We start from the raw sequence: 9746 nt of genomic DNA, 5'->3' as shown, positions 1-9746 counted from the left end.
TTTCTTTCTTTCTTTCTTTCTTTCTTTTTCTTTCTTTCTTTTTTTCTCTCTTTTTCTTTCTTTCTTTCTTTCTTTCTCTTTCTTTCTTTCTTTCTTTCTTTCTTTCTTTCTTTCTTTCTTTCTTTCTTTCTTTCTTTCTTTCTTTCTTTCTCTTCTTCTCTTTCTCTCTCTCTTTCTCTCTCTGTCTTCCTCTCTCTCTGTTTCTCTATCTCTTTCTCTCTCTCTGTTTCTCTCTTTGTTTCTCTCTCTGTTTCTTTCCAGCCAAAACACTGTAATAGAGTTTAGGCTAATGTGATAACTACATTTACATACAGGGCCAGTACTTATTAGGTGATTTCTGTAGGCCATATCAAAACATTCAGATCCTTCTGTCTCCTCCCTGTGAAATCTAAAAAAATAATCTTCCCATCAAATCCATAGATAAGGGGGTGATCTGGGCCTCCACACTGTTCCTTACCAGCCCAGGAGCAGTGTGGGAATTTGATCCCTTTATCACTTTCTCCTTGGCTTTTTCTTCAGCCTCACTCTTCTCTGCTCTCATCCTTGATTTAGCTGATTGTTCTTTCGAGAAAACAAAGCAATTGCTCTGGATTTTACCAGGGGACGTTTTGCTGGTGGGATAAACCTGTCCAGATGTTGGCATTTACATCAGAGCTAGACGTCTAGACTTACCCTAACAGTTAGTGGATAGAAACAGGCAATCTGGGGCACGGGTAATCGCATTTTAAGGTAGATGTTGAAAAAGCTCAGATGAACAAAGTCCTGGAAGCGCATATCTCTCCATTGACAATAAAGATTGCCTGGAGCATAAGCTCAAACATAAACATCAAAAGTTAGGTGAGATAAAGATGTGTGGTCCTCAAAGCACCTAATACAAAAGCACTTCAATACTAACCAGGCTTTGGGTCTCTTGCAGTGCATCAAGTAATATCTATGCTTGTGTTTTCCACGATGATCAAATAGTAATAGAAAATAAGGGAGAGGATTTTCTGTGAAGGAATCACAACCGTACGCTCCTTGTCTGTGAGTGGTATCCACTCACATGCCTGAAGACAACTCACATGCCTGAAGACAACTAGGCTTAAAACAGCCTGAGCCCCAAAAACTTTGGTTCAAGCATTTCTGCTGATGCCAGTGGAATCAGATTGCCCCGTCTTAGCAAGGGGAAGAATGTCAGTATGATGCAGCCTTCCATAATGCTTGCTCATGTTTCCCCAAAGTAAAGCAAGGCTTTACTTGTTACTTCCTCCTCATCTCTAAATTTACACCAAGAAGGTGTATCAACTCAGTTGACTTCATCAGCACAGTTTGCAGCTTGTCAGCAGTGAGACCTCATCTTGTCCACGTCGTGACAGGAGGCCACATTCAGACCTCCTCCAAATCCTGTAAGGAGTAGGCATTGCAACTGCTGCCCCCACTGATGATGCAGCCGGAGAGAGTCTAGCAACCTTAGATAGCAGGCTTTTAACCAAGTAATGACGAAGTACTCTCATATTTAGCTCCCAGAGCAATCACAATGCCAGTGTAATTACAGGAGAATGAAACTGAAAAGCTTTACCACCTTCCTCCCCATACCAACCATTTCTTCATGTTCTTCATACTAGAAGACTTTCCTTGATATCAGGGCTGGCTGTCATTTTATCCATATTCAGCTGTCATTTTATCCATATTCCTCTTCAAATTTAGCTACATTTACACATCAGGACCTCAACAAGTTCATTAAAGACACAGCTATCACCCCATAACTGAAAAGCCTGGTGAGGAGGGCGAGGACTCTGCTTCTCCAAAGGCAAATTTTCCAAAAATGTCTGAGCAATGAGTTTTTTTTTGTTGTTTTGTTTTGTTTTGTTTTTGTGTGAGGTCACTGTAAAGTATCTTTCTAATCATTTGGAAATCTGTGAGATTGCACTCTGCATTATCTACTAGTCTCTGTTCTTCCACAGTTCAATGCTGCTTTAATTTTGTTTGGATCAAAGGCCTAGAGGAGTCCAAAAAGCAACCCACAATGGCTAGTTGTCCTTATTTTCAGACAGTCTAAGGGCAATTTCCAAGTGCTCCCTCTTTGCATTATGTGCTAAGATTGTTTTTCTCAGCTTTTCTCTTCTTGTTCTCTAGGAATGCTTATTGGCAGAAGAGTCTTTGTTTCTTAGAAGTTCATCAGCTCTCACCATCTGTTTCTCCCATGATGTCACCGTTCTCACTTTTGCCTCATCATTACTTCCACAACAATCAATCAGAATTGGATGCCTCAACTGTCTGACCTCCAGGAGAAATTAAAAGCCAGAACAGAAAGGATATGAAGTTAAAAAAAAAAAAAAAAAAGGATAATGAGAATCAAAACCAGGGAAAAATAACTGTTTGAAGTGGCTGATTGCCTCTAAATATAATTCTTCTAAATTTCTGTATTATGGCATCATCTTTAAAGATGATTTTCAAGTTGGCTTCCAATGAAAAACTCTGGATTTACAGACTTTAAGAGGTATATGTTTAATAATGTTTCAGTGGCATTTTTAAAGAGAGATTTCTCTCTGTTTTCATACTCAACCTCATATAACCTGAATATCAAGAGATAGTGTGAGAATTATAGACAGTTCTTACATCTTAAGAAAAAGAGAATAGCATAGAGGCATTCTAAGTTGAAGGATTCATTCTTTTTCTTAATATTGTTGCCTAACAAACATAGGAAAAATATACTGTTGTTAACAATCGCTGCTTTGTAAATTTAGATATAAGACATCTGTTGGTTCTGAAACATACATACATCAAAATCAAGGAGGACCCAAATGCAAGAACTTTGTTGTTTCTAGCAGAGAAACAAGCAAACCATCCCCTCTTCCCATTTTTCTTTCTTGTCCTGATCACGCAATGTCAACAAACAAAGAAGGCCATAAACCGGGTTGTATTTTGCCTTGGCAGGGCACCTGTAGCATATGCTTGCTCTTACATAAAACAGAGCTTTTTAGCTGGTTTTTATTGCTCTCTCCGGTATCAAGGTGCCCACAACATTCCAGCCAGGAGCTCTCAGCTGCTTCTGGGGTTGTAACGATGCCAGAAATACCACTGCAAAGAGGAAGGCTTCCTCTCCATAGACCAGGAATAATATTTTCCACAGATCCCCAGCTTGCACAGGTTAATGTGACCACAGGCTTCTTCCTCAGCCCCCTGTAGTGTCTATCATGATGAAAGTGTTTGAAAGCGCTTTCTTTGTACGCTAAACTTCCTGGAGCCAACGGGAGGGCTCAGTATGGCGTTTTGCAATCTGAGCATCCATCTAAGGGGCCGTGTTCCTCGTGAAGTCCCAGCGCTGCGTATGCTGCATATCTGCGCTAGCAATTACTGCAAAGGGGTGCAGCTGAGCCTGATCTCAACACAGCTGAAGCATGAGTGCTGCCAAGAACAGAGTGTGTTCAGCTCTGTTTTAAAAACTATGGTTCGTCTTCAGTTGCAGGAGCGCTCCTTGTTCTCATTACCTCTCCTGAGTGCCAGAGTCTGTGAGGTAAGTGAGAGAGCCAGCTCCTGCCTAGCCTACAATGAAAACTACTTGTTTCACTTTGGAACTCCATTTAACTAGAAATTATCCCCTCTAGATATTTGTCTGTCCTCACTGGAGGACCTGGTACATCCCAAAGCTAAGCATTTTCCCATTCACCTTATATAAATATACATATATGCATATGTATTCATCCAATAACATCCTGGAGTAACATTTCCTCTGTACTCGGTAATGGACGCAATTCTCACCGTATCCCCGGTTTCATCTTCAGCTTGTTTCATGGGTGTTTTATTTCATCCTTTCACCTTCCTGGGAGGAGATTCCCTTTCTCTGCACCTCATACTTGGGAATGGAGTAGAACAAGTACAAAGCTTTTCACCTGGATCATGTGTCCGTCTCTCTAGTAGCATCCCTGCAAAGAGGTTGTTCTGAACAGACCTTTGTAGATGATTCTCTTTTTTTTAAGAGTAAGAGGGAGGCTGTGACGGGGAATCAATTTTTGTGCTTGGTATTCATCTAGTATCAGCCAGGCAGAAGTAAAAATGGGCCCCTGAAAATGGGTTCATCCCAGAAAGTGGAGCAATAAGATGACCATTGTAAACACACAGGATGAGAGGATGTCTGCATAGTCACCATACTCCCCCCAGATGGCCTTTCCCAGGAGTCCAATGTTCCCCTTGTACAGTTTCACGCAAGACGCCCATCAGTGCTGTCTTCTCCTTCAAACACTACATAAGCATAACTGATCCCTTTCAGTAGTTATGGATGAACACACCGCTTCTGAAGGCTGAATCAAAGAGGGCCCCAGTAATCTCCAGTTGCATCATCTGCTTCCACGGACGCATGCTCAGACTCTCCCCCTCCACCTCCCTCGCCCTTAGTTTCAGCAGCCCTTCCCCTTTCCTCCTCAGTTGCTCTCCGTATCTCGCTTTGCCCTGCAAGACTCTCCCTCCACTCCCGCCATTCACCCTTATGTTGCACGCGTGAATAGCAGTGGGTGGAGCGGCTGCTGAAATCTTGCTGGATCCACAATATGGGCAGTGGGGTCTGTACGCACTGAAGAATAAATTCTTGAGGGAAATCGTAGAGCCAAGCTAAGACGTCAGGATTTTGCTCAGTAGTTCTGTAGCTCAGAAAATGAACCCCTGGCACCAAACAAGATAAGCAGGGGGTGTTGAAAGTAGGCTGTATGCCGAGAACTCCCCTTGCTAATCCCTGCCTTTGGCTCTGAGGGTGACCTAGAGGGGGACTGTTAATTTGCCTCTAGATGATGAGACAGCTTCAGGAGGAGGGCCAGGGGAGACCTTCAGCTTCTCATTTCTTCACTTCACCTGGCCTCACAGTGACCACTTCACTCACCGCTGCACCAGCCCAAGTCTCTGCTTCATCAAAAGAAACCGGAGTTCAGTGTCTATTCTGGGAAATACAGATGGGAGTGAAGGGAAGGAGGGGGGAGACCCGTTTCCATGGTTTCAAGCTCTTTCTTTCTCAGTGCTGCTTCCCTCCTCTTCAGCAGTTAATTTCTCTGGTTTCGGGTCTCAGGCCCAGCCCTGCCTCCTCTCCAAGGTTTCCTGCACCACAGCAAGCACTTTCACACCTTGGCAGGCCCTTCTCTGAGAGAACAAGGCAGGGAAGCGAGCAGTCTGCTTTGCCACGTGTCACACCCTGGCCTTTGTGGAGTTTTCAGGTTGCTCTGCCCCACCGCTGCTTCCTCCTTCTCCTCCAGCAACCCCTCACATAAATGAGGCCTAGCTGCACATTGCCTCCACTGCCCCAGACCACGGGGGATGTCATACCCCCGGGATAAGCCACAGCCCTCCCCTCTCCTGCTGCCTTCCCCAGGGCAGGAGGCTCTTTGCAGCCCCTCTGTTTCCCTTGACCACACTGAAAGGACACCCCAGCAACACAATTTTTCAAGGAGAGCAGCCCACGGATCTAACCTCTTTAGAGACTGCATCGAAATAGGTCCTGCTGGTGGCATGTGGGGTGTCCCCCAGCAGGAGCTGACCATGCCCTGTGCCATGCCCTCCATCCCTGCCAGCCCACGGCAAAGCTTCTTGGCTCTCTCCTCCCAGGCCCTCTTCACTCTTTGCCCCCCCCCAGATCCCTTTCTGAGCAGATCCTCCCCACAGACCAGAGGCAGATGTCCCCCCAGGAGACTCTGTAAAGGAAAAGAGCCAGCTCAGAGAGATCTTTTGTACTGCCCTGAGCCCAGGCTGATTTTTCCTGGGAATACCTCCCGCTTGCTTTTTCTGTGAGGGAATGAATGTAGCAAAGCTTAGAGTTGGGCTCATGGCTACAAGTCCAAACACAAGAAAAGGGAAAGCAGGACTGAAAAGCTAGCTACCCTATCATTAAAATATGAAAAGGATTAAGCTTATCTTCTCCTTAGGAAATAGAAGAGAAGTGGGAAGTAGCAGTGTAAGGGGCCTACAGTTGAACAAGCTTTGTTTGCAGGATAAGTGGCTTTTATTCCTGGTGAGGAGAGCTAAGCCGTGTTTACAAATAATGCTGACGGTCCAGCCCTGACTGTGCTCCAAAAATGCACCATCCCTACTCCTGGATTGCCTCAGCATTGTGTCCCCAGAGGCAGGGAGAAGCAATAAATCAGAGCTGCTATCCAAAATATGACACAACTTTTGAGCAATATTTTCTTGTGCCTTGTGGTACGTAGAGAGCTGCTGTCCCCACCATCCCACTGGCAATTGCTCTGGTAACAAAAATATTATTGTCTGCACTGTGATGGACAATAAAGACCCCTCAGGCTCATTGTTTTAGAGCTGGGATTTAGCCCAAGTATCCTTACCACGCCTCTGCCTCTAAACGCTGTGATTCAGTGACTTGGCAGTGGGCTGGAGAGTCGCTCCCTCCCATCTGCGGCAAGGCTCGGCCCCGTAGGTGGGATGGAGGTGATGTGAGGGCCTCGGTCTGGCCTGCAGGACCAGGGTGAGTTACATCCCTCTGTCAGACGGTGCTTCAGAGCCCTGTGGGAGGAGAGCAGTCAAGAGGTAGCCAGTGTGCCTCCTTCGCTCTCCTGCCCAGCCCATGGCTCTGCTGCTGTGGACTCCTTCATCCCACAGCCAAGAGTTCCCAGGTCCTGTGTCTTGTGAACCCTAGAGGGTACTAGAGAGCAATATTCAGCCTCCTGAGAAGCAGGCTGCTTGCCTGTGGTCCTGGTGGTGCCTTTCATGAAACTAGGAGGCAACCCTGTATATCTTGGAGGAGCCTTGGAGACACCAGGGCCTGAGCATCTCCCTCAGTCACCATCGCTCTCTGCAGAAGCCCCAGTAGGGACTGTTCAGCACAGGCAACATCATGAAATGCCTTGCAAAGGATGTACTTCCCCCCAGGTACTCATAAAAGGGGGCCAACACATGCAGGTTCAGCAACACCCCAACTTTAAGGACCAGGATTCCCTTCATTACCTCCTCCTCTGCTGTACAGGTAATGCAAGATATATTGCTGTGGTGGTGTGGGCTGTAGGAGACTCGAGGGGACTAGGCAACCTGTACCACATTACTCCAGCCTTCTGAGCTATGAATCCATACACGCCAGCATGGACGAAAGCATGCAGTGTGAGCGCATACACTGCCCTGCCTGGAATCGTAATGCAGAATGGGATCATCCCGAACCCATCCCATCTATTTGGAACTCATCCAAACTTTAAATGTTCTGCGAGTTCAGACACAAGAGAAACATTTCTGCTCTTTCTGCTTTGCCCTGTGATGATAGCAGAAGAGCAGCAGAGACTGGGTGGGAAGAAAGTCGAGAGGACCCCGCCAAATGATGTCCTAGAAAATAATGACCAACCTTGGTGACTTGTTTCTCCCTCCTGGACCACACAGAGTCCTGACACCAAAAAAGCCCTTCTGCATCCAGAGAGAGGAACATCTCTGATTCTTGACAAGCCAGGGTGCCAGATGTTGGCAGTGCTGTGGAGCATGCTGGCTGTTTGCCAGTCTCTTGAGGTTGGCATGTTAATTACACCTAAACATACAGAAGATTTGAATCAGATCTAACTGCTCACAATTATAACTTTATATTTGGACAGCAAAAGCACTCAGAAGTTCATAAGGCATGGGGTAAAACAAAAATACACTTTCAGAGCTGTGGAGAAACAGCCTGAAGAACGTCCTAAAAAAATGAAGAGTTTTAAAAGTGTGCCCTTCTAATCTCTTAGCCCATTTTAACTTGGTGAAACTGATACACGTGCCATATCACATAGCTGAGCCTCTCCTGGAGTCTTTTTTTTGGAGATGACTTCTTACAGGTGAGATTTTCTTGTTCACAACCTCTCTCCCAGCCTTGCAAAGCTATATTTCAGTGATCCCTGAAGTTGTTTCCAGGGGTCAGAGACAGGCAATAACACAGTGAAGAGGGGTTTCATCTGATACCTCTTCATACCACACCTTCATCCCTTCCAAGTCTGAGTTTCATCTTTACACTAGCTGCAGATCTTAATATCCTCTTCTTGTCCATGGCCTGCATGGCTCACACCTCTCCTGGCTGATCTCCCTGCACAGCCATGGGCTGTTTCATATTCCATGCTAACAGCAAATTTGATCCTGACATCACTTTCACCCACAGCCTGTTTGACAGACAGAAATGAAGAAAAGCACATGGTAGGGACAGTTAATTGCCTGTGGCGTAGCTGATTAAAAAGCTTTTAGAAAGAGCTTGGAACAAATTTTTCTTCAAGAAGGAAGGACAGGTCTCCTGATCAAAGCCAGGAGATTCCTTTCTGTGACCTAAACTAATGATACAGATGTTCTAGATAGCCTAATTCATCACTGTTTTCACTGCTCAGATGAACTAGACAAATAGGACGTCCACAAATAGGTCCAGAAACCATTCCAAGTAACGACAGCCATACCCAAGCCCTCCTCTGGTCCTGTGTGTCTATCAGTCAACAGGCACGAAAAATGATGCAGGGCGAGGTCCTTTGCAAAACCTCATTCCCCTCTGAAAACTCTAACAAAGGGTTCAGTCTTGAGCTGGAAATGGATCTGCAAACAAGGTGAATCCGTTGTGTCCCTGAACAGTTCTAAACAGTTCAGCAAAGCCGTCTTGAAGTTACCTGTGCCCTTCAGCATAGCTGTTGCTGTCATTGCAGTATTGCCTGAGAGTTTGAAAGAAAACAAGAGACGTCATTCGGCAAAAGCCACTTCTGAAAAAGCCGCAATGTTTTCTGTCATCTTGCAAGCAAGAACAGAACTAAACAATTCATTGTCTAAACAGGAGAACTAAAGTGCCTATGGGGGGAAAAAAAAAAAAACAACACACCTTGCCATTTTCAGGCCCTGCAATCTTTCAGCATTAAAAATGTAAAAGTGTACTAACTTCCAAAGCACAAAAAAAAATTTACCAAACATCTGGGAAGCTCCAGATAATTATTGACTATGCTCTTTATCAAAAAAAAATAAATAAAAACGTGTGGCAGCCATGATCAGCTCTCTGCTATCACACAGACCTTACTATACAAACAACCACTGAAAATTTACTGGTTCTCACATATGTTTGCCTAAAGGATTGTGTTCCTGCTTGTAGCCACCTGGATGAATTTTGGTTGCATCCACACCACTTGAGGGAAGCCCGGCCAGGAAGAGATCTGAACCCTGGCAAACTCCATGCGCCCTGCTCCACACAGCCATCCCCACCCGCAGCTGCAGAGCAGTTGCAGGTCAGCACATGTGTGGCCATATGCAGAACACCCCAGAGTTGATGAAACCACATCACGGGCATGAGGAAAACCAGGTGGACACCAGAGAAGATTGGTTGCAAGTGCGGGCTCAGGCACAAATTCAGGGGATACATCCCTGATGAAACCACAGAATAGGCAGCAGCTCTTCTGACAGCAGCAATCAAAGCCCAAGTTTCCAGCAGGCTTTTAAAAGTGTCAGACCTCCTGCACTGGCCCAGAGATGAAGGCACATTCAGAAGCTATTTATTGCACTTCAGGTTCTGTTTTCACTCCATAAAGAAAATAAATGTTTTGGCCATGAACACAGTCAGTTGTTTGGCTTTTGCTAAGCATACGCAGGGAAACTTCCTAGTAACATCTTGCACTGTCATCAAATACCATGAATTTGTTCCTTTCCACTGAGCTAGGCTCAGGCTTGAATTCTCAATTCATAGACTTTGAACTTGACTCAGAGTAACATTGTTTTATCTGAGGTTCACAGCCTCTTGAGGCCATAGAGGGCCAGCCAGAACATCTACTCTGACCTCCAGCTGCCCCTAGGCCACAGACTTC

The 9746-nt window shown here is 45.5% G+C and overlaps 1 long non-coding RNA gene across 1 annotated transcript in view; it reads left to right on the top strand.

Moving 5' to 3' along the window:
• Nucleotides 1-8922, top strand: part of LOC118164757 — a 16393-nt gene extending 7471 nt beyond the window's left edge. The window contains exon 2 of the long non-coding RNA XR_004749658.1: nt 6938-8922. This is a non-coding gene — a long non-coding RNA (uncharacterized LOC118164757). The remainder of the gene's footprint in view (nt 1-6937) is intronic.
• Nucleotides 8923-9746: the final 824 nt, after the last annotated feature.

The sequence above is a fragment of the Oxyura jamaicensis genome, chromosome 3, assembly GCF_011077185.1.
Source record: "Oxyura jamaicensis isolate SHBP4307 breed ruddy duck chromosome 3, BPBGC_Ojam_1.0, whole genome shotgun sequence".
NCBI lineage: Eukaryota > Metazoa > Chordata > Aves > Anseriformes > Anatidae > Oxyura > Oxyura jamaicensis.
The sequence above is the reverse complement of the archived record's forward strand: the minus strand, read 5'-3'. Positions and strand labels throughout refer to the sequence as shown.